This window comes from Sus scrofa, chromosome 2, assembly GCF_000003025.6.
Source record: "Sus scrofa isolate TJ Tabasco breed Duroc chromosome 2, Sscrofa11.1, whole genome shotgun sequence".
NCBI lineage: Eukaryota > Metazoa > Chordata > Mammalia > Artiodactyla > Suidae > Sus > Sus scrofa.
In genome coordinates, this window is record NC_010444.4 from 138,268,923 (window position 1) to 138,294,264 (window position 25,342).

A 25,342-nucleotide genomic window follows, 5' to 3' on the forward strand; every position below is an offset into this window, starting at 1 on the left:
CGAGGACTAGCAGGCTGGCAAGGACCAGGCTTGTGTACAGATCCTGTCACCTGGCAGGGGGCCACTGGGGATGACCGCCCAGGGCCTCACGTCCTGAGAAAACCCTGTACTTTGAGGAAATACCTGGGACCTAAAAACAGACACTCAACTGGGGTGTCATGTGAACAACCCCAAAGGACTTGCTTCATGGATTTCTTCGGGTGCATCTCTGGACCTCAGCTTCCCCACCTGTCAGATAAGCCCATTCATACCTGTCTACCACGCAGACTCCTGGCATTGCTTTTTTTTGGACATCGAACGAGATGATGTGTTTGGAACTTGGAATGATTGATAAAATAAGAGACGTGATGTGTAAACAAGAGTATTTGGCAGGGCGAGCTGAGGAATGAGACTGCCTGCTTCACTCAGATCAGACTCAGGAAATAATTCATACCACATAAGATTGCTGAGAGAGTTAAATTAAGTTGTATATGCATATAATCTAAAACATGTTAAGTGCATTTGGAGTGGTTACTGAATCCGTGTTAACTATTGTGTGTGATGAGTTGCTATTTTCAAGGCTGCCTTGTCTGACAGTAACTAATCCAAGCTTATGGCTACAGGCCCAGTTTGGGCTTATACCTCATTTCTCTTTTTTTTTTTTTTTTTTTCTCTCTCTCTCTCTTTTTTTTTTTTTTTTTTTTTCTCATTTCTTGTCATTTAAGGGCTGCATCTGTGGCATATGGGGATATGGAGGTTCCCAGGCCAGGGGTCGAATCAGAGCTATAGCTGCTGGCCTACACTATAGCCACAGCCACTCGGGATCCAAGCCGTGTCTGCAACCTACACCACAGCTCACGGCAACACCAGATCCTTAACCCACTGAGCAAGGCCAGGGATTGAACCCGTGTCCTCATGGTTACTAGTCAGATTCATTAACCACTGAGCCACGATGGGAACGCTGTCACTTCTTTTTCTAATCATTTCTGGTGATGTGGCTCAAATGCCCAATGTTACCACAGCAGAACTGCATCGTACAAAGAGGGGTAGCCTGAGTAGACAGAGCAGTGGAGGATCTTAAAGTCATAATGGTTCACAAGTCAGCTAAGATCTAACAAATCAAGATGTCATTTCTTTCCAGAACCTGACAGTCACACGGCATTGCAGGCTTGCTACACACTTGTCCACCTGCTGAACCAGGCAGGGGTGTAAGGGAATCTTCAGTGAGCCTTGGATCGTTTATCTAGATAATTGATGGAGCCCAGGGCAGAGGAAACTGGTGAAAATGATTGTGTGTGTGTGTGTGTGTGTGTGTCTTGGAGAGGGAATACAGAACATCTAGTTTAAAAAAAAAAAAAGGTAGGAGTTCCCGTCATGGTGCAGTGGTTAACAAATCCGACTAGGAACCATGAGGTTGCGGGTTCGGTCCCTGCCCTTGCTCAGTGGGTTAACGATCCGGCGTTGCCGTGAGCTGTGGTGTAGGTTGCAGACGCGGCTCGGATCCCGCGTTGCTGTGGCTTTGGCGTAGGCCAGTGGCTACAGCTCCTATTCAACCCCTAGCCTGGGAACCTCCATATGCTGCGGGAGCCGCCCTAGAAATAGCAAAAAGATAAATAAATAAATTAATTAATTAATTAAAAAGGTAACTCTTTGGATAAGAGAGAGGACAGGGGTCTCCCCAGTGTCTATCTGTCCAGATGCCTATATCTGTCTGTCAGGGTTTCTTAGAAGTTTCCTTAGGCCTTCTCATTACTCGTGTGCAGCCTCAGGTGGGACTCTCTGGCAGGTGCCCGGTGATGTTGCCCATACTGTGCTGAGCATACATCCCATGGCAAGTGCCGGAATGGGGTCTGTGTAGCTGTGTCTTGGTACCTCCTTCGATAAAGCCAAGGAGGACTTTAACGCACAACGGAATAATTCACACCCTGCCAGGAGAACTGAAAACTCGCACCGCCTTCTGAGAGCACAATCTGGCAGTCTTTCAAAACTAAAAGATGCACCTACCCTTCCGCCCAGCCTTTCAGTCAAGAAGTCCGTCTCGTCGAGAAACAAGCGCACGCATGCGCAGAGGCAGAGGCATAAACCTGCTGACGGCGGCAGGCCAGGAACGGAAAGGAATCGGAAACAGCCCAGTGCCCATCCCCAGGGGCAAAGAAGTGAGGATGCTCACTACACCATGTTTGGAATCGCAGGAGAGAGCGAGGGAGACCATGCAAAATCCATTTATGGGAGCCGTTTGAAGTATTGAGGGCATTTAGGATATGGACGAGCGTGGCATGAAAAGTTTCTAATACATACTAAGTAGAAAAAATAAATTGCAAAATATTAAACAGAGTGGAATCCCTTCTGTTCGTATATGCCTAGAGACAAGGTCTGGAAAAAAAGACCCAGGACTCTTGGTGCTTGTAAATTTGATGGGGGAGGTAAGGAGAATGCAGGAGATTTGTACTTGTTTAAAAGGACTTAATGACTTTTATTTCATTTATAGGTGTACAACAATCATCACAAACAAATTTTAAGGCATTTCCATCCCAAACCCTCAGTGCATCGCCCAACCCCCCATCCTGTCTGACTTGGAAACCATAAGATTTTCAGTCTGTGAGTCACTCTCTGTGCTGCAACGAACTTCTTTGCAGAGGACATTTGTACTTTATTATGTACTGCTTGACTTCTCCGAGATGAAGACACATTCATTTTGAATTTTTAAAAAACCCGCTAAAGATGGTTAAGGAAATGTACATCAGCAAACCTGAGGGTAAATAAATCTAAGGGGCTGAGCCTCCGCGCCCACCTTGGGGCATTCAGCTAGGCTGGAGTGCACTTTCAAGGACCAGAGAGAAGGTTTGCTTTGGACTCTTCTGTGGGATCTTTGGTGGACGGTGATTGAGCTTTGCAGGACCTGGAGTGCAGGCAGCTCCAGGATCCGTTCCCCCGCTGAGGGCAGCAAATGCCAGCCAGCTTCAGGGCAGAGGAGCAGTGGGTGTGGCCTGGAGGCAGGGACAACCCCCTGCTTTTTCTTCCTGTGGAGCTGGCATGCAGGGAGGCCAGGGGCAGAGCCGGCTCCCCCTGGGGAGCAGATCTGGGTCTCAGCCAGCTGGGAAGGAAGGGCTTCCTTATGACCTGACCCATCTCGCTGGCTGGGAACTCTGCACGGCAGCTCTTCCCTTCTTCCCTTCCTCCCAGAGACCCCAGAAAAGCTTCTGTGTTTCCCCTTATGACCCTCTAATTCTTCACATTTTGGTTCCAGGTGAACCGGACTGGAAACCTCTGCTCATTCACCGGGGACCGTCAGTCCTGGGAACCGGGTGGCTGAGAAGGCTCTGCTCGTGGCTTCTCATGATCTGGTGGTTTTCTCGCTAAGGGGGCCACCTCCCCAACCAGGCACCATCAAAACTCCAGGATCACCACTGCCTGAGCTTGAGGAACAGAGCACATGTCTCTCTTGATTCCACAACATCACCTGGACCTGTTGAAAAGCTGGTGTGAGGGGGGAAGTCTTTGGTCCCCTTAAGTCTGCCTCCCTTGAGAGCTTCCACCGTTTTAATGATATTTCTGAGGCAAAGGCCAGAACTCTCATCAGATGCTTATTGATGTTGTCATGAGTAATGGGGTAGGAATCATGTGAACTACTCTGAAATATTTAAAAAGTCACCCCACAGAAAAAGGCCTTAGACCCCTCTGTGAATTTCCAGAGCCTTTATTTCCCTCCCATTAATGGCCATGAGTCCCAGGGGAGGGGGGACACCTGCTATGGCCCAGTGGGAGTGTCCAGGGGAGCATCAACAGGTGTGTCTGACTGCATGGAGCTTCTGGACTAACGAGAGGCATGACCTTCAATCAGCATCCTGAGGATATAATAGCAAAGGCTCATACGTGCTCTGAAAGATGAATCCAGTTGTATGGGAACCTAGAACGAAGGAACCCCTCGAGTCTGGGGGTCAGGAAGGAAGGACATGATGCTGCGATCTGAGAGGACAGAGTGGACAGGGCAAGAGGCTCAGGGAGGGAACCCCTTGGTAGACCCTCTGGACAGAGAAAACGGTGCTGTGAGCCAGCGGGGCAGCAGGGACGATGGAGAGAAGTGGACGGGGTGAGAGCGGGCAAAGAACTGCTCCTTATGGAGACACACACAACCGCCAGCACCACTGTGCCCCCCCCCAAAGCACAGCCTCTGAATATCTTATTGGGAACAGTGGACAGTGAACGAAAGGATTCGAGACGAAAGGATTCCTCCTAGGCTAGATGCCTCTTCTGACTAACTGTTCAGTCCTCTGAAAGAGAAACTATGAGGGGACACTTCAAGGGCCTGCTAAGGAAAAAACAGAACACAACATTACAAATCAACTCTACTTCAATATACTTTTTAAAAAAAAAGAAAGAAAAAAGAAATGAGCAATTAAGATGAAGATTTGAAGTGAATATGGTTAAAAAAATTATATATATATATATACACACCCCTGGTGGTCTAATTTTAATCTTCTGTCCTTTTAACAGGACAGGAATCCGAAATGCCAGACCGTCTGGTGTCTGGTTCAAGGCCGCGTGCTCCCCGTCCGGACTCCTGGGCCTTCTTCCTTCCTCAGGAAACGCAGGCCTTTGCCATGGACTCAGCCTCCCAGACCCTCTCCCTCTTGCACCTGAAGAGTTCCCCACTCAAAGCCTCGGGGATTCGCGCTCTGCCGGCCATCCCCTCCCCGTCACAGAGGGAGCCCACGCCTTCCCCCTGCCGGACCCTGCCTTCCCCCTTCCTGCCCCCACCCGACCTCCCGCCTCCTCTGAGCTGCCCAGCCCCCCGCCCCCCCACGCCCCTCAGGCATCCCAGGCCTCCCTCCCCTCACAGGTTCTCCTCCAGAGGATGCTTCACGCCACCATTTCACTTCCTTTGCCTCAGGCCAAGCTTGACAGTCCCCCAGGCCTCGAGCACCAGGAAGGACTCTGTCAAGACCCCTGAGGCCCCACTTCCATCCTGACTTGCCCCCCTCTCTCTCCATCTTCCTGGGTGGCCAGCCTCCCATCAGAGGCAGAGGGCCGCCTGGGCACGCAGAGGGGCTGTGGGTGTCTGAGGGGGCTGTCCTGGCGCTGGAATCTCCAAGCTGTTTGGCCTGAAGAGCAGCACCGGCAGAGGGCCCGGCCTGGCGTAGAAGGCGCCTCTCTGGGAATTCTGCTTCAAAGGAGCAATAGCTCCCGGGGAGACCAGCCTCCAGCCCCACAGGAAACTTCCTCGGGTGTCACCTTCATTCACAGACTCAGGGGGCGCAGGCTCTCCTCGGTGGGCCACTGAGATGATTGGACCCAAAGGAGACCACGGTTGTCAGGGATTCTGGAAGAGAAAATAAAATATAAAGACTCCCTTTTTTAAGGAGAAGAGTTCTTAGCCTCTGGGAGATCACACACCCTTTGAACAGGTGAAGGGTCCTCTTGCCGGAAAGACGTCCCTGTGTAAAGTGCCCAGAGCTCTTCCCCCAGCAAGGACTCGACCCCACGAAGGGAGGGGAGAGCCCAGACCTCCAGGTAAGCTGTGTGCCAGTGGCGGGCGGGCACCACCTGAGTCCCCTCCCCAGGCCAGGGAGGGCGGGGGAGACCTGGCCTCATCCTGCCTCCAGTCCCCAGGTCCTGGCTACAGGGAAAGGGGGAAGAAAGGATTACTTTTCTTTTTGGGGACAGGGCCATCACGGAGGGGACCTTCCTCTCTCCTGTCGTCCACTGCGGCAAGAATTTTCCTCCCTGTCCACAAGGGAGCAAAGCACTCTTTCCAATGCCTTCACCCGAGAGACGTCCACCAAATTCACTCTACAGCCTTGAACCAGTCTGGTGACTCCTGACCGACCAGCCAGAATTAGTGCCTTCCTAGGTTGCTTGAGAGGAGAGGACCCCCCTATACACACACACACACACACACACACACACACACACACACACAGGTGCCAAGAGATGGGTCTACTCTTGGATGTCTTGTCATCTGGGAGTCATGGAGGAGTCCCCACTGCCCCCACCTCCTGGAAGGGTGACAGCAGTTTGTGAGGCTTCGTCTTCCGTGGGGCCTCTTTGCCCCAGACATACCAGCTCCTCTGATGTTCCATCTCACTCCTGCCCTTCCCAACAGCAGGTGTGCAGGTGGGTGAGATCCTGGTCTGTCCCCTTACAGGCCCACAGCCCAATAGGAAGGCGGTACGACATCCCAGGCGTACCAGCCAGGGTGGATCTGGTGTGGCCAAGTGCTCCTGGGCTGCCCTGGGGTGGAAGTCACAGGTGAGACAGAAGTCAGAGTCCTGAAATGTTGATGGAGAGCTTGTCTCATGAGGAATACTCTCTTCCTGTCTCCTTCCTCCATTGTCCCTGTCTCTCCTCTGAGGCCACCAGGGAGGCGACTGAGGCCCAGCTCTGACATGCAGTCCACATTAGGATAATGCCAACCACAAGCCATGGCCTGCAGAGCCCTGACTTGTGCTGCTCACGTCCCCAAGCCCAGCCCCCTGGCTCTCTCTGTCCATCGCTGGTCTCTGTTTCTCACTGTCACCCCCACACCCCTCCCATCTTTGGGGTCTTCATACACATGGTTCCCTCCTCGGCCTGGAAGGCTCGCCCCACACTCATCCCCACCCACACTTGACCCCACTTAATTACCTCCTATTTGTACTTTATATCTCAGCTCCAGCACCCCTTTTTCAGAGCAGCCTTGTCTGTCCCCTGGTTCTATGGGCTTATGGGCCCGTGTTCCTTTTTGTGTAGCCTGGTTATTTGATTATTACCTGTCTCTCCTAGGAGGGCATACAATCCGTGTGGGCAGGAACTGGTCTGGTTTTGCCCACTGTGTCTGGCACCTGTCACAAAGCCTGTGGCAGGATAGGCTCTCAGTGAAAGTGTGATGAGTGCTTGGATGGATAAATGGATCAATGAATGCCTTGTGTGGAGGTAGCTGTCCATACTGAGCAGATCCTGGCCCTCACTTTGTGTGCTGGGCTGGCACTGGGGGAGTCCAAGGGCCCAGGGGGCTCTGCATGCCCATGGCAACCTTGGGGAAAGTGGCTCAAGTCACTTCATTCCTGGAGAAGTTGTTGTGACTTGTGCCATGTGGCTTGAGTGGAAGCAGCCTTATAGTCCTGGCGACAGTTGCCTAGCTGAGGTCTGATGTCCCACGTTGCAAATGAGCTGGGCACGAGAGAAGCCCATACTTTTTGAAGAGGACTGGCATGAAATTCTACCCAGTAAAATTCATTTTTGGTGGTGGAGAGTTTCTCTTGAGAAGTCTCATTACCAGGGATTCTGAAAAACTGAAAACAGAGGAGGTCTCATTCTCGGGCTGGCGAAATCCCCAGCCGTGCCCTGAGCGATTGTTCTAGAGGCCTGTGGACAACCCAGCCTCAGTAGCCCTGGGATCAGAGTGACTTTATGGCTGAGGAAACCACATCCTTTGTGACACTGCACTGCCCGACGGCTTTGGCTGCACTTCCTTTACCATTGGTCACTCACGTCCATCCCTCCTTTCAATTTCAAGGAGTAAGAACAAGTCAAGGGTGAAAATGTGGCATCGGTTTCTGTCTGTGTGTTTGTCTTCACTGAGTGCTGAGCATGGAAAAAAAAAAAAAAAAAAAAAAAAAAGACCCCTTCGTTTCCTCCTTAAGCCTATTAGGAGTCTCTAGAGGCAGCAGCTAGGACCCACTCAGCACAAATCACTGTGTCTAGCATCTTTTTTTCCCCAGTATGCTCACATGGTTAGGGCACGCTAACCTGCTACTGAAATCGATCACAGCATCCTAGTAGTTCCAGAAATGTTGGGGTCCTTAAGGTGACCCCACAGCCAGGTGAAGGCATAGCCTGTTTGAGTCAATAGTGATCACCAGCATCCCAGGTACTAAGCCTTTCAGGAATCAGCGAAGACAAGGATGCCTGGGTATCTGGTGCCTCTTGTTGGTCTGATTTGCTTGTGGTTTTGTCAGTCTTGCCAAAACGAAACAAACAAGCAAGGTGTGAGTGTATCTGTGTCCCTGAGGTTGGTTAGAGACCTCAGAAATGAATTCCAGCCATGGGATGATGAGACGCGTAGGGGGGGGAAATAAGTTTGCAGTTTAAAAGTTCTGCTTAGGCGGTGCTAATCAGAAGAAGTAAGGGGTGTTTTGAGTCCATGCTGGATGGGCGGACTAGAGAGGAAGCCATTTATGTTTGTTTTCCTGGCTTGATTGCGTTGCATGTGAGCAGGGGCCCTGCCTGGTTTTGCGCTCTAAGGCCTTCTCAGCATGTGGACCCAGGCCAAGCATAAAGCAGGCCCTCCACAAATGTTTGTTGAGTGAATGAATGAGTCAGAAAAGAGGTTTTTATCATGAAGGCAGAGATCAGAATAGACAACTGACTGAAGGAAGAGATGGGAGGGAACGCCAAGGAGAGAACCAACTGTTCTTTTCCACTGATGGTTTTATCTCTGAGTGGCCTTTATTTTTCATGAATAAATAGAGGACTATATGGGGTCATTTCCTTGCCATTACAGGGCCTAGCATGTAATATACATTCACCCAGCAGTCATTAGCAAATACAATAAATACTTTAACCAATATGACAAAGAGACTTCTTACCTCTGGTCCTTAAAACCAGAAGCACTCCCAGATGGTTTTTGCTCAGACCCCAGACACATCAGACCCAGGACCACACTGGAGCTCAGATATCTCGATTTTGGGAGAATAGCCTGGCAACCCTCCACCCCAACCCCGGCCCCCACCACCCCCCTGCTCCATCGATGTCGTAGTCAAGGCAGGCCATGTTGTTGACTTTTCTCGTTTTTAAAAATGTTTCAACCCTGGTTTTTGGCACATAGGGCGATAGCGCTCTTACCAAAACAGGTTTGTGGAAGCAACACAGATGAGATCAACCCCTGGACTACTCAGCACAGCGCCTCTCTGCAATGGGAGCATTATGCCACCTGACTCTCGGGTAGCCAGAGTTGACTTAGAGGAGCTTAACTGATTTGATTCATCAGGTCAAATCACCTTTAATGTGGCACATTAGTAATGCCACCATATTGTAAATGATACATCCACAGAGGCATTAGTCATTATACAAATAGAATTAATAGGTTTCACTACACTTCAAGATAAACATGTTGGAACAGTAACTCCATTCACTCAGGGCCTTTGGAGCTTGCTCAGGGCCCTTACCTGACTGTTAGAATAAACACAGTTTTATGGCCTACTTGCTCTGGGTGACTTTACCATCGCCAGATCACACCCATTCGGTTTAGAAATTGCAATGGTATCCATCAACACATTTAATTATTCACTCATTCACTTATTCATTCATTCTTTGATAGAGTAACGGAGATGGTTTTCCTGCCCAGTCCACAGAGTAATGTGTTCCCTGATTATGATCATAGGATTCACAAGAACAGTTTGCTGGGAAGCAAGAGCTGCGGCTTTCTTGCTGAGAGTGAGTCAAGACAGCAGGCAGTGTGCATAGGGGTTCGAGCGGGAGTTTGGGCATCAGACTTACCTGGTTTTGAATTCTAGTCCTGCTGCTTACAGCCTGTATCAACTTAGGAATCGACTTCGCTTCTCTGAGTCTCCTTATCCTTAATTATAAAGTGGGTGTGAAGCCCTTCCCACCACCTCTGTGTTGCATCTGTCCTCCTCAGGCACCTCTCACTCGGTGCCAAGAATACATAAAGATCAGGGGGGGACCAGGGAGGAGGCACTTAAGTTGGCCTGGGAAGGAAAGATAGGACAGGCCAAGGGAGGGGCCGTTTCCTGTGAAAGCACAGGTGTGTTGATGGCAACGCCGTGGGAGGAGCGGGACTGCAAAGAGACCAGCTTAGTGATGGGAGAGGCTGGTGGTACAGAAGTTAGAAGGGACAGGGTTGTGGGAAGCAGAGAATGCAAGATTTTACAAAATGTGCAGAGGGAGGAAGGGGGCCTAGGTACCAAATATTTCAACCAAATTGTTATCCCTGTCAGTGATTAGCAAAGGATTTTGCAAGCCTTAGTTCCTGAAAAAGGACACCCTCCAAGGCGAAGTTAGAAACATTTCCAGGAGCGGGAACCCCAAGGAGGCTGTAGAACTATACGCATTCACAACGGCTTGTTCCTCAATGACTCGTGGCTTAGTTTCTTCACTTAGAAAAAGTAGGATGATGATGAGAGTAATAGTAACTACACTGTATATTTTCTGTGATAAATGTTCTGTGATATATATATATATATATATACACACACACACATATATACATATCTATATTTTTTTGCTTTTTTATGGCCACACGCATGGCACAAAGAGGTTCCAAGGCTAGGGCTCAGATTGGAGATACAGCTGCCAGCCTACGCCACAGCCACAGCAACGTGGAATCTGAGCCACATCTGTGACCTACACCACGGCTCATGGCAACACCGGATCCTCAACCCACTGAGGAAGGCCAGGGATTGAACCCACAAACTCACGGATGCTTGTCAGATTTGTTAACCATTGAGGCACGACGGGAACTCTGGTATATTTCATTTTTAATGAAATTTATAAATTATATCATAAAGTAGGTGTTTGATCAACATTAGCTATTACTATTCACAGGAAGAAATGTTCCATCAACCTATTAACTTCAATTGTTTCTGTTTGTGTGATTTCAAGTAACTTTTACTTTTTTTTTTTTTTAACCTTTCCTCTGTAATTTATTTATTTATTTATTTATTTATTTATTGTCTTTTTGCTATTTCTTTGGGCCGCTCCCACGGCATGTGGAGGTTCCCAGGCTAGGGGTCAAATCGGAGCTGTAGCCACCAGCCTACACCAGAGCCACAGCAACGCAGCATCCGAGCCGCGTCTGCAACCTACACCACAGCTCACGGCAACGCCGGATCTTAACCCACTGAGCAAGGGCAGGGACCGAACCCGCAACCTCATGGTTCCTAGTCGGATTTGTTAACCACTGCGCCACGACGGGAACTCCTCCTCTGTAATTTAACATTTTCTAATAAGCATGCAATATTTTAGTAAAATCTAGAAAGCTATTAAAAAAAAAAAAAAAACTGTACTAGAGATCCTGCTGTAGCACCACAGGATTGGCAGGGTCTCGGGAACACTGGGACACAGATTTGATCCCAGGCCCTGCATAGTGGCTTAAGCATCCAGCATTGCTACAACTGTGGCTTAGGTCACAACTACAGCTAGAATCTTATCCTCACCTGGGAAGTCCATATGCTATGGGACAGCCAAAAAAAAAAAAAAAAAAAAAAAAATCCATACTTAGCAATAAAACATTTCAGGAGATGTAGTTTAGAGGAATGCAACTATGCCTCTAATAGTCTTTCAAATGATCAAACTGAATAGTTTAACCCTTTAGTGCTAAAAACTCCATTTCAGAAAAAGGTCTTTGTGTTACCGTTTTCTGATTGAATGGACTATGATTTGCAGGAGCTTTTTTTTTTTTTTTTTAAACAAAACAACAGATCCTCAAAGGTAGGAAACATTTCCTCCACTGTAAATATTTGGTCTTTCAGCTTTGAAAGGATGGATTTTGATTTTCTGGTTTCTGATTTTTCCATCAAGCGTTCAAGGATCTTGAAAATAGAAGACAACAAAATATCCCCCCTGGAGACTGTGAGATTCACCAGAGCAGAGAAAATACCACTCCCCTTTGTATTCCCAGTACTTGGCCCTGTGCCTGGGACATAGTAGGTACTATGTAAATATTTAAATTGATTGAATAAGGGAACGAATGAATGCTAAGTGGAAGGGCTGATTTTTTTGCTTGGGAGATGAGGGAGTGAGGTCCTATTACATATTAAAATTTGGTTAGGAAATTTTTTAAAGTTAGGTGTAAAATGAAGAGCAAACCAAACCAAAAACTAAAGCAGAAAATCCCAACGCCTCTTTATCGAGGGCCTGCAGCCCTCCAGGCCCTGATCTAAATGTTGAGGATTCAGTTGTGAAGAGGAGCTTAATTCCACGGGGGAACATCAACTTTGATCAAGTCCTGACATGTAAGAAGAGCGTCTCCTGGGGGAAGGAGCTGGATGCTTTGGAAATGCAGTGTGTGCGGGGTGGCGAGGCCAGTGGAGGAGCGTGGCAGAGGAAGCTTTTGTAAGGAAGCGACCTTTAAGCTGAGACTCAGGTTGATGAGAAGGAGAGAGACAAGTGCGAAGTGATGGGCAAGGCCTTTCGGAGGTGACCAAGGTGGAGGGTGGGAACAAGCAGAGGGAATCACAGGAACACAGCCCTAAGGTGGGAAGCGGCTTGTGGCATATGGAGAACAGAAAGGAGGCCAGTGTGGGCAAGGGACATGCGGGAGCATTGGCAGTGTCAGGGACCGTATCACTCAGGGCGGAGCATGGTGGGGGGCCTGGGTTTTATCCAAATTGCATGGAAGGACCTTGCTGAGCTTTGCTTGAAGAGTTACTGTAACCTCACTTAGATTTGCAACATATTCTATCTGTTGCGTGATCAGAGATTGGAGCAAGGCTGGGTGGAAGCAGATGATAGTGACCAGGCCGTGGATCTGACAGCTGGGGCCAGTAGATGTGGAGAGAAGTAGATAGATTTAAGGTATGGGCTTGAAGGTAGAACTGATCAGACTTGCTGCTGGATGGGAAGTGGAAGGACAACCTGATTTCACCCTGACTCTGCATCCAAACAGCAGCCATTGCTTCTCCTCCTCCCATGACCCTCTCCCCCAACTCCCATCCAGGGTTTTTTTTTTTTTTTTTTCCTACCAAGTGCTCATGATCACATGATATACTAAATTTTCCTTTCCATATTTTTAAAAGTGATCAAATTAATTCCACAGGAGCTGGAATTTCTGTCCATCTTATTTAATATCTTTTTCCTGGGGCCCCAAACTATGCTTGGTACATAATAGTCATTCAGTAAATATCTGTCACCTTATTGACAGAGGGAGTTAGCACATGAATAAATAAATGAGAGTGAGAAATAGGAATGGGCAAAGTGTTTTCGTTGGCTGTTGCAGGATACCAAACAACCCCAGAATTGCAGTTGCCTACCACAGCAAATATTATTTTTCCCACTTATGGGTCTGAGAATCAGCTTGGGTAACTGAGCTCTGGCTGTAGGTCTGTCAAGCTAGGCTCCAAGCTATAGGTTGGGGTCTGCTCTGCTCTATGTATATTTTTATCCTCCTCAGGCCGGTGGCTACCTGGGAGGAGGGGTTGTCTATTCTTCTAAAGGTAGATGGCAAAAGCATAAAAGACCAAACCAAATCACCAAGCACATCTACAGATTTATGTTCACATCCGGTCTACTTGCCAAAGTCAACATGGCCAAAGATGATATCCAAGGGGCAAGGAAGTATACTCCACTTTTTCTGGGGGCGGTTACCACAAAGTCACATGGCCAAGGGTGTACAGTGCGTACGCCTTCCACAGGGAGAGGGTGAAGATTTAGAACAATAATCTAGTCTATCACAGATGACTGCCAAGTATGAGCATCTATGTGGATGGAGCTGCTATTCATTGATATGGTGAAGATTGGAGAAGGACCAGGTTGGGGAGGAAGAATGACCAACATCAGGAGTTCACATGTGCACCTGCTAAATCCAGTTAGACTGCCAAGGGCAGATGTTACAAGTGGTAGACATAGAACCCGCTTAAACCAAAGCAGAATGTATAGGCTAATGTGATTGGAAAGTCTAAAGAATGTCTTTAGAGCTTCAGGCACGGCCAGATCAAGGGATATTGCCAGGGCTTTGTCTTCTCCTCTCCATCACAGCTCTGCTTCTCTCTTTTGGCTTCATGGAAATGAAGTAGATTCCCTCTACATGGTGGCAAGATAGCCCTTGGTAGCCCCTGAGTCATCCTTAGCTTAGCAAGGACGGCAGTAAGAAGGAAGGCTTTTCTTTCTCAACATCTATACATCAACGTAAGAAGTGATAGGTGTTACTTTGCTGAGTCATATGCCCATCTGTGAACCAATCACAGCGGCCTGGCTGGTGGGAAACTACAATAACCCATCTCTGAGCTCAGGCATCTGGTCCTGCGGTTGAAACAGAAAATGGTACCACAAAGGAAGCAGGAGAAAGGAGATTGGAGAGTAGGGCAGGCAGATAAAATCCACAACTACTGCAGTCCAGCGGAGAGGTTAAGAGGATAGATTAAGGGCCTGGAGTTCATTAGCCAAGTCCAAGATGGAAACAAAAAATTGGGAATCGTTAATACAGATAATATCAGAGGGCTGAAAGTGAGTGAGATGACCTATTAAAGCAAGAAGAGAAGAGAGTCTGGTAAATGAACACATATTTTAAAAAACAAGCAAATCTGCTAAGAATATCTTAGAGGTTGCTGGAGAAAATGTGTATTTTTAAAACAAATCAATATCACTTAACTATGTGCCAGGCAATGTTCTAAGTGCCTCACAAGCCTCTATTCATTGACTCCAAATCAATAATTAAGTTGAAACGACTGTTATCCACATTTTACAGATGAGAAGACCAAGACACAGACTGGCTGAGAAGTCGTGCAAAGGTCACACATGTCATCAGCAAGACAGTCTCTGTTCACACCAGGAAATCTAGCTTCGGCGTTCTCAGGACCAAGATTTTATCCAGTTAAAGGACACCTTGGAGAACAAGAAGTTTCTGTCTCTTTCCCCTTTCCCCAGTTCCATAACACTTCCAGGTTTTCACCTGCTGCTCCGGATTTGCAGCGGTGCACACACGTGGTTTGGCTCATCTGAGACTCTGGGTCTGAGGATGAAAACTGAGAATGTAAAACCAGGGAGGTCAGTTGAGTTAACTCGGAGGGTGTTTGCCATCAGGAGAACAGATGCTGTTTTAGTCAGGAAGAAATGACCGTTCCCTCCAAGCCTCGCTTTAGAAAGCCTCTTTGTTTTATGACTCTGGGTGCACGCAACCCTTTTAATTTTGTGTTTTGGATTCCAGCCATAGGAGGCCTCCTTTAATGTAGCAGATGGCTGGAGACTGGCACGCTGGGCTCCTCCTCTCGACATCAAGCAGCCTTCCCCAGAGAGGAATCTCCCAATTATGTTGCTCAGAAAAGAGAAGAGAAAAAATAGATAACTTAAAATAGACACATTAAATTTATGTCACATGTAAAGTAACCACTGCTTTAGGCATCTGCAAACGTTTGGAGGTCGGGAAACCTTTTGAGACTCTGATGAAAGCTACAGATTTTTCTGCAGAAAATTTGTACAGAGGTATATATACCGAAATGTGCATATTTATTCCACAGGGCTCATGGAGTCTCTGATATGCATCCCTAAGCTTCAAGGAGTGTCTGGCAGTGAGATTCTTGTGCTTCCAGTGGAGGCTGCTGTTATTCTTATATTTTACTTTTCCTTTTTTTCAATACTTCAAGATGCTTAAGTTCTGTGAAAAGAAAAGGTCTCTGTATTATTAAGGGATCACTTCACACCCAAACACTCAAATTTTACTGGGAAAAAAAAAAATCCTTTCAAATTTCAAATAAAGCCACTTCAGTGTATTCTCCGGTTGGGACAGAACCTGGACTCATGCTGCTAAAAACTAATGTGAAATTTCTTTTGGAAATTGTTAGCATGGTGATTTTTTTTCCTCTCTCTGGGATTGTGGTGGATGTCTTTGCGCACCATTTCTCTGGGACTTCACTCTTCTGAGAACTTTTCTCTGCATCCTGCACTGTCTCCAGTATTAAAGATTGGAGGTGGGGCTAGTCTGTCAACTGAAGGATGTAGACTTTTCAGAATTTGGAAGGGCAGGTGCATTGTTTCCTGGACACTATCTGGAGGAGTCATGCCAACTCAGACACGTCTTTCTCTGATGTCCACCTGCCATGAGCGTGTGAGGAAGTGAGAGATCTCTGGGGTGAGAGATCTACTAGGACCCTTTCTGGATCTCCATGATGTCATCCATTGATCCTTCTATGCTCAGTGACTCCTCTGAACATCACCCCACTCTTCCAGGTCTGTTGGGTGTGCACCAGTCATTTAGGGAGACTCTTCTGATACAGAAGATTCTTCCACAGCAGAATACAGAAGAAGACTCTGCTGTCAATTCCTCTACAGCAAAGGGTAGAATTGAGATACATATTAAATATATAGGAACCAAACCCGATTTGCCTCAATTACCCTATATTTAAAAGTAAAAAGTTGGGAGTTCCCGTCGTGGCGCAGTGGTTCACGAATCCGACTAGGAACCATGAGGTTGCGGGTTCGGTCCCTGCCCTTGCTCAGTGGGTTAACGATCCGGCGTTGCCGTGAGCTGTGGTGTAGGTTGCAGATGCTGCTTGGATCCCGCGTTGCTGTGGCTCTGGCGTAGGCCGGTGGCTGCAGCTCCAATTCGACCCCTAGCCTGGGAACCTCCATATGCCAAGGGAGCGGCCCAAGAAATAGCTAAAAAGACAAAAAAAAAAAAAAAAAAAAAGTAAAAAGTTAAAAAAATAGGGAAAGACTGAGTTAGTCTTTCCAGGTCTTCTTGTTCCATAGACGCTCCCACATTTCCTGAAAATTACCCCCTTACTGAATCTGCAAAATTCAAGGTGGAAGTAGGTCATTGACCAAACACTTAGGCTGGGTCTTTACTTCAAATGAATAATTAACAGAGTTGTTGGAAAAATTTAAAGAAAGGGCTCATTTTACCCTTAAACATTCACTTGGCTATAGGGGAACTGTTTGGAGCGCAAATCAGGGTTTCTGAACCCCATCACTGTTGGTATTTTGGACCAGATAATCCTTGGTAGAAGAGGCTCTCCTGTGTATCATAGAATGTTTAGCAGCATCCTTGGCTTTGACCCAGCAGATGTCAGGAGCACCCCCCTCCTAGATTCGACGACAACCAAGATTGTTTTCAAAGATTGTCAAATGTTTCCTGGAGCCCACGGTGACCCCTGTTTGAGAATCACTGGCCTAAATTGTCCAGAAACAGTATTCTCTAGAAGTAATATATTTGACTTTTAATGCTGCTTCTGTTTGGTCTTTCTGGTCCATAAATGTTCAACTGAAAAAGCAGTTTATTTGGATGCCCCACTGACTATATCTACATGTTCAGATTGCCCTGTTCTACATTTGCTTTTAGATCCCATCTGATTGCCCCAAGCAGAGACTTCCTTATTCCATTCTTATGGCTCTGACAGGCATAGTCATTTGCTGTTAGATAATCTGTTTGACTCTATAGATCTTTAATGATCTGTCTGATTTTTTTATACCCTTTGAGGTCTGGGTAACATCTTGGTCCTTTGGGAGGAGTTTCCCTTCCTGTCTTCTATGCTATCATCTCTTCCAATTTAAGACCTAAGCTGAGCCCACACAGCAACTTGGAGACATTGGAGTCTCTAGTTGATCTGATCAGTAGTTCTGGAAACAAAACTATTGGCTTTGAGATTAACATGGGATTGTCAAAAGGAATCCTGTAATCACAAATTGTTATACATGTGTAGTGACTGTGAGACAGCAGACAGTTTGCTTTGGGAAGGACTTTGCTGGCTGTTGGAAGTGAGGAATAGCTGTAGCATAGAAAATATTTAAACCAAAGTATGTCTTACAATGTTCTCTGCACAGCTCTCTGCAAACAGCCGTTTTGGGGGGAAAAAAAATTGCATTCTCCAAGGCAGGGTTGTGGGCACTTCTGGGAGCTGTAAACCCTGGCAGGCTCCAGAAATATGTGCCTTCCAAGGGCTGGGAAGTTCTGAATTAACAACAAATAATCAGTGAGTGTGACAAAGAGTTAAGGTACACAGATTTTACTTTCACAAAGTTTATGATGTAGTAAAGAGTTTTAAGACGTGGACCTGAGATTGCAAACTAATGGCCAGCAGGCTAAATTGGGACCATGGATTTGTTTTACTTGGCTTGTACAGTGTTGGCCTCCTGAATGTCTAAGACAGAGAGAGACAAAGAGAGAAAGAATGAAAAAAGTTGCTAAACATATAAAACTGAGATTTTTTTGCATTAAAGTCCAGATTTCCAGCTGTTTTTGAAAAATCAGAAGATCTGCCAACCCTGGGTTCTTATTCCCACATTCCCCCATGGTGATGGTTAGCTGGGGTGAAATAGCAGCTGCCCCCTTTGAACAGAGCAGAGCCTCGCTGGTTTCCCACTCCCTCAGAGGCCTCTGTCCACGTCTGAGATGACTGCCTTGAATGTAGGGACATTTCCCATTGACTATATCTCTTCACCGTTGAAACCAACCACTGAAGCCTGGAGCAAGACAGCTGCTTCCCACTTGTTTCAGGTGAGATGACCTTGGGGCAGGCCACAGTGGTGGCCAAAGAGGCCACAGGAAATGGTCCGATTTGGGATATATTTGGAAGGTAGTATTAATAAGATTTCGCGACGGTTTGGTTTAGGGAATGAGAGGGAGGATTTGAAAATGACTCCAATTTTGATTTTGACTTAGATTGATTTGAGTTAACCCATAGCGGAATATGGAAAACCCGTATGGAAGTTTTCAAATAAAAACAAAATTGCCGAAAAGTCTTCTTCTTTCGTCGTCTCCAAAGTGGGTGCCTTAGAAGGTACCACTCTCGTTTTCTGGGACATGCTGACCCTTTGGAAGATGGGGGAGGGAGGGAGCTTTGAGAAGAGCCTCAGTATCTGAGAAAAGAGAAGTAGGCTCTTGTTTGGGGAGATGGAGTGGAGCTCTATCAGTCTGTGGGCGCCCTCTGCGCCCCTCGGTGTCCCCAGCTGTCCAGGACGGCCTCTCTTGCACTGCTGGGGTGTCAGTACGTGGACAGCCCTAGTTCGGGGAACTCCAAGGTCTGGCACTGCAAAAGGGGTGGAGGATGGTAGAGGCGCCAAGATTTCCACGTGGGAGGGGTTTTCAGGCCGCATCCAGTAAGCAGCTGTATCCAAGCAGCTTGTTTTGAACTTACTCTCTCCGCAGAAAGAGGACTCTCTGCCCTCAGATTTATATTTGTATTGCAAATCATTAAGCGGAGCTAAGGGGCATCTGAAGATGTTTTTATTTACACTTTATATGTGACTGAGAAAATCTTCAACCGTCCATGTCAAGGACAATTATTTTATTTTATTACAACGTGGGCTGACTTGGTTAATGGAGACTACTAGCGGTGGTGGGAACTAGCCGACTGCCACTCCTGGGCCTGGCCGTGGACACGGGAAGCCTCCACCAGATCCGCAGATCGGAAGCCGGAGATTGCGGGCGCCGAGCCAAGCGCGGAGGCTTCCTCAGCCGCCGGAGCGAGACGGCCCTTCCCTCCGTCCCGCAGCGGTCACTCGGCCGCTTGCGCGCATGCGCCGAGCCCGCGGCGTCCTCCCCGGCTCCTTCCCTCCTTCATCCGGGTCCTGGGCGAGCGGGCGCCGTGCGCGTGTCCCGCGGCCGAGCTGCTAATAAAGTTGCGCCGAGGGAAAGCGCGGCGACGGCGCCGGGAGAGCGCGCGCCGCCGGCCCGTGAGTGAATGTGGGGCCCTGGGACGGGCGGGCGAGCGGGAGCGGGGGCTGCGGGCTGTGCGGGGACGCGGCTCTGCCCTAGCGGCCGGACTCGGGCCGAGGCGGGGGCGTGCGGCCGCGGGCGGAGCGGAAACCAGCCGGGCCTGCGGGGCGGGAGGTAGGCCGAGCCCCGGCCTGCCCGGGTCCAGGCGGGCGCCCATGGTGCGGCTCGGCCGGCTGCGGAGGCCTGGCCTGCGGCCGGGGCCGTCCCGAGGCGGGGCAGAGGCTGGCCCTTGTCCCGACGCCGCCGTTACCGCCCGCACTGAGGCGGGAGGCGTTCAGGACGCTTCGCGGGGCTCCCCGGCCTCGCTTCGGTCCGGAGGAGCGGTTTGTTCTCCCTCTTCTAAGCGCCACCCTCAAACACACCCCTGGGAGGATGGCCGAGCTCGGCCGAGCAGCCGGGTCGGCCACCCTGCCAAGCAGCCCGGTGGCTCGATGAATCAATCCGTGCCGCCGTCGCTTTGTGTTTCAGTCCTTATCTTAAGGATCCACGCTTATCGGTGGGAATTACACCCTGGTTATTTGTGACCTGCCGCTGCACCCAGCTGGTGCTTCGACCTGGTTTGAGCCACTTGCCATGCCAGTTTTCATCCTGGCAGAGATTTCTTCTACTTCCTATCAGCTGCTGCAAGGCAAGCGGCAGACAGTGACTGTTTGCCTACAGCCTCTTCCACCCCTGCCGGGGTCCTCCAGTCGAGTGTCAGGACTCAGATTCACGGTCGGGTCGGCTCCCCTCCCCCTCCCTCCCCCTCTTTGCTCTCTTCCCCTTTCAGCTGCTGTTATTACGTGGAGTTTGGAGCCTAAGCTTTGAAAACTCCCATGTGGCGCCTGTCTTAAGTCGGAGCATGCTCAGTAGCCCAAACAGATTTTGGTTGCAAAAAGAACTGGGGCGAGGATAGTCGGGTATTTTGGACGTTTGCCCGCTTCCTAACAAAATGTTCCAGTTCTGGTTTGGATGGCATTGGAGAGTGGAGCTGTAGGCCAGCCTAGAGGTGAGGAATGCCTGAACACCCTGGGCCAGATCTCTATCTTGATTGTAGAGACATTGTTTCCTGACCAGCTGGAGGTCGGAGGGTGGGGTGGGGGGAGTTGGGGGGAGCATTCCTGGCTGCCTCTGCGTTTTTGTGGGTGTGGTACTAAGTGTATCTTGTTTACCTTATCTTTCTGTGGAAAAAGTTTTGAAGTCTCGTTAGGTTTGTCACATCATGCCTGTTGCCTAGCACCACCAGAAGTGTTCTCTTCCAGCAACAAAGACTGGATAGGTAGGAGGTTGTCCTAGGAGCCTTGGCCTTATAGAAGTTGAGAGGAAGGGTTTCTTGAGTTGCTGTTTTTTAAACTCTTTATTCTTTTTTTTTTTTTTAACTGGAGTAGTTAAATATCCTTCAATTAGAGTACCCAACTTGCCCAGAGTGAATTAGTTTCCAATATGCAAGCTGAAAGGTTAAAAAACTTCATCCCCAGAGGTTAGTAACCTTCCAAGCAGTTTCACATGGCTCTTACATGCCAGTGTTGTGGGGGAGAGGACCTCTCTACACAGTGTGACAGTTTCACGTTTTTTGATCCATATATTTTAATGAAATCATTGTGTTCCAAGTTAAGTAAATAAGGAATTATTTATAGATCTGAACACATTTTATATCCCTTCTTTTACTGCTACTTTGGTTAAGTTTTTTTCCTTTAAGGTGAATCTGAGATTACAAGAATACAGAACAATTCTTAAGAAACAAGTTAACAAAGTGTAACCTTCATAAAGGTTGTATAAATTACCTTTAGATTTTTTTTTAAATGATTGTCTCCATAGCCTCCTCCCTTCTTCCTTCTCTGCACTGCTGCTTTCTCAGTCGGTATGCCTTTGCTTTGCACATAGCTGCTTTTATCGCATAAACTTCAGCCAGTTATTTTTGTTAATAAAATCCATTCGTCATTTATGCTTCCATTCCTTTGAGATCACAGCTGAAATAGGCAATAAAAGTTAGATGAACCTTCCCAACTGACTTTCCTCTTAGATTTTAAATGCATCCATATGATGTCTATTTAAAATGAAGAAAAGAACAGGGATCTGGAAAAGAAAAGAATATTTTTGTAGGTTCTGTGCAGATGTGGTTATCTGCTTGTCTGGTTCACTGTGGTAGGCGCCACAAAAATGGGTAGATTGATACGTGTTGCATTTCTTTCCCCTCTGGCAAAGTGAGTTATTAATTTCAGTGAGAGGCAGTGGCAGAATGTTGTTACTAATGAGGTCTGAATCAGATTGTTGTTTACTGGTTATGTAACATGTTGCTGGAAGTATTATTAAAAGTTGCCTTCTGTAGCAAGGTAGAGGCAAGTCAATTCTGCTTACCCTCTTCCCTGGGTTTTAATTCTTGGCTGAACCTGAAGGCACATTAGGCTATAACCATAATTATACCTGGGCAGCCTGTCTGTTTCCTGTTTTCATCATGAACCCAAACATTATGATTTGCAGTGATGATCTTTTTTGTCCTTTGTGTTAAACAGAGGCAGTATGTTTTCTCTCGATTCTGAAAACAGATTTGTAACTTGGTCAAATCAAAGATATTGGGGTCTTAGTGTTTTGAAGACTAGGCAGTAAAATAATACCAAATCATTTTTAATTTCTTAGGAACTTAAGTTGAGATACTGTCTTAAATAATCGATTTTGTACATATTGATTGTTGTTGTATGTAAATTTTATTATTACCAGTAGTTGGTAGGGTCTTTGAATTAAGAAAGCCTTTTTTGTTTATGACTTATCAGTGTTTATTATTACCAGATGTATATTTTGGTTTAGGCAGTGAGCTGCACATTTGGGTGAGTTTCATGGCTGACTTGAGTACACTTTAGGATACAGCTGCCTTTATTGCTCTGGTTTATCAGTCTTCCCTGTTCTCTTTACTTCCAGAGGGTCGTGTTCCTTCTTTCTCTTTTTCATGCTTCATATTAACCACAAAGAAGCCAAATAGGAGTTCCATTGTTAAGGACCCGGCATTATCTCTGTGAGGATGCGGGTACCATTCCTGGCCTTGCTCAGTGGGTTAAGGATCCGGCATTGCCGTGGCTGTGGCTTAGGCCCCAGCTGCAGCTCCAATTCGACCCCTCGCCAGAAACTTCCTTACGGTGCAGGTGAGGCCATAAAAAAAGAAAAAGAAGAAGCCAAAATAGTTTTGTTTCTTCAGACATTTTGGGTGTTTTATATCTTATGGGTTTGCCAGTATGCTAATAAAGTCAAAGACATTGGAGATTTAGTTTTGTAAGGGAAGGTCTTATAAAAGGAACTCTTACAAGTAGCCTGAGGGATGAAAGCTCTACTAGTCTGAATATTTTGGAGAAAAGATTATTTGGGAGGATTGGACTGAAGAAGGCTGCACAGAGATAGGAGCTTTCCCCACCGTAGAAGATGATGAATGACCCTACAAAGCCTTTCCATGTCTTTTTATACCTTGTTTTTCTACTGCCACAGTTAATCAAATAAAGGTAATTGAAATTCTTAGGGCTGGGTTATTTAGTTCATTGCCATTACCCAGCAGTCTGAATCTGAGAAGTATGTTTACTAGTTCAAAGGTTACGATATAAAATTCTTTTTGAGGAATGATTAAAATCTAGGTTGTTGTTAGGACCAGCTGGTTTTTCAGTCTCATCTTCTGACAGCTTTTATTGTTCCACAATTTTGAAAAGATGGGGGAATTACAGAGTTACTTGGTTTTTCATAAATAATCAACTAGTTCTGGGCTGTGCAGTTTTGATTTGTTTGTTTGTTTTGTGTAGCTAGACATGGAGATTTTTAGCTCCTTTCTGGTAGAGAGATGGTTTCAGTGACTTTTCTTCTTGCTTTTACAGTATTCCTAACTTGGCTATGACAATATTTTAGAAGAAAGAATTTAGTAGTTTTGTGTGTGCAATAATACTATTATTGTAATTCACTTTGGGAAGCCAGAAGTGCATTTTGTAAACAGAGTTTGTTCTTGAACTCTTTGGTACAATAGTCTTCGTAAATTATATGTATAATTTATAGACTGGTATACTCTGGAAATTTGGAAATGGCTTTATCTGTTATGAGATTTTAACTGGATTTTTCTTTTTGGTTTTCGTGTATGTTGTTTTGTTATTACTGGAAGTAATAATAAAAAAAGAAAAATTAGTGTCACCTTTCCACCTTTCTCTGAGCATAGCAGCTGAGTCCTGCGAACAGTCTTACACTTTTCAAATTTAACTATGGTCTCAGAATATGTCTGGTAGTTTCAAGGCAAGTTTTGTTTTGTTCACTTCTGTTTTCAAGATGTGTTAGGATCTGCTTAGCATCCTATCTGGTAGGCTGTATAACTTGAAATCTAGTTATTCTGGTTTCTGTGTTCCTAGGAGAAGGGGGCCCCTGCAGAAATTTTTCTTTCCCTTTAATCACATCTTTCTGCCCACTTCCATGAGTAGCCACTTAACTCACTGGCCATTTCCACTCTTTGGAGTTGCAAGTGTAAATTAAATAAATGATGACTAGAGCTGAAAAGGTACCCAGAGTATGTATGTTCCCTTTCCTTCTAGGCAGGTGACTTGACCTCTGGGGTGCACATGAGGTATCTGGAGAACACCTCCATAACACCTTGGAATATATACTGTGGACACGAGTTAGCATATTGTGCTTCAGAGACACGTTTTGTAAAGTAATGATTTGGTATCTGCCCTTGACGATTTTATAATTTAAAGGAAAGCACTATAAACATTGGCCAGCTCTGTGTCTATTCCTGTATCTACACGCCTGTACAAGTGTACGCAGACACATCTGGTAGCAGTGTCGGAAATCTTGCAGGCTCTGTGGGGGTGAGTGATACATCTAGATCAGCCTCTGCTTAATTAGAGGACTTAGAGAAGCAGGTGAAATTTAAAGAGTGATTAAAAAACTGGGAAACAAAAGTCTGGATGTGAGAGATAAAAAAGTAGAGACTTGTGTGGGCACAGAAACTAGACAAGAGCATTCTGCTGTGAGAAGGGTCAGGGATCATGAGTTCAGCTCCTGAATGTCTTTGAAATCCACTGTGAGAACTTTGGATGTCTTCGGAAACTGGGAGCCACCATTGGGAAAGGTGGTGTTTTAAGTATTTCTCTAGGGAAATAATTTTGGTGCCCATGTGATTGTACTTCCTCTTCTTTGTAGATGTTGCCGTAAAGAGTAGGATTTGTGAATCTAGGAGAGCTTTGTGGCAAACTTGGTCTTGGTTTCTTTCTCTTCTCTGCTTGGTTTATAGAAATTGTACACCTAGATCTAGGATTGGTTTGCCAGTAGTGGTAGGTCTGCTCTCTATTTTTGTGAATTCTTGGTGGCTATTGATGTTAGAACCACAGGGGTAAGACATTCTTAAAGCTTTACCACCCCCGCAAAAAAAAGAAAAAGCTTTACCCCCACCAATCGTAAAAAAAAAAAAGAAAAAAAAAGTTATCCTTGGATGTGTATAGGCAAATGACTTTCTTCGATTGGAGATGATTCCAGGGGTCTTGGTTCTCAAACCTGCTGTAGAATCCAGGACTCTTACTGAAAGTGTATGAGGTAGGTCCCTACTCTGAAGCCTAATGAATCTGAATTTTGTGGGATGGTTATGAGGAATTTGTTTCTTTAAAATCCCCATCTGGAATTCTTTTGTGTAGGTTTGGTTGATGATTGTGGGTTGTGAACCATATGCACACTTATTTGCCTAGGTTGATATGCTCAGATTTCCTTTTGGCTGACAATGTTGGGTGAAATTTTTGGATTTTTTTTTCCTTTTATTTTGCATTGAAGCGATTAGAGAGATATTTGAGCAGAAAGTGAAGGAGCTGTTTCTAAGAATTTACCTCAGAAGTCTGAGCATGAGCAGTGTATTATTTAGTGTAGGTCTGTTGGGGGAAAGACTGTTGAGAGAGGTGTGTGTGTGTGTGTGTGTGTGTGTGTGTGTGTGTGTGTGTGTATTTGAGAATTGGCCAGGAGGTCCTACTCAAGTAGCTTGAAGTAAGAACAAGACTTTTGGTTTCTTGA

General features: G+C 46.6%; 1 protein-coding gene across 3 annotated transcripts in view; it reads left to right on the plus strand.

Moving 5' to 3' along the window:
- The window catches only part of SMAD5 (SMAD family member 5), a 56,458-nt gene continuing 49,828 nt past the window's right edge, over nt 18,713–25,342 (plus strand). For 2 of the 3 annotated variants that reach the window (XM_021084785.1, XM_021084788.1), the window contains exon 1: nt 18,713–19,305. The gene's annotated coding sequence lies outside the window, so the exon portion shown is untranslated. Of the gene's footprint in view, nt 19,306–19,602; nt 20,337–25,342 lie in introns of those variants that run through there. The other variant, XM_021084786.1, reaches the window with a different exon arrangement.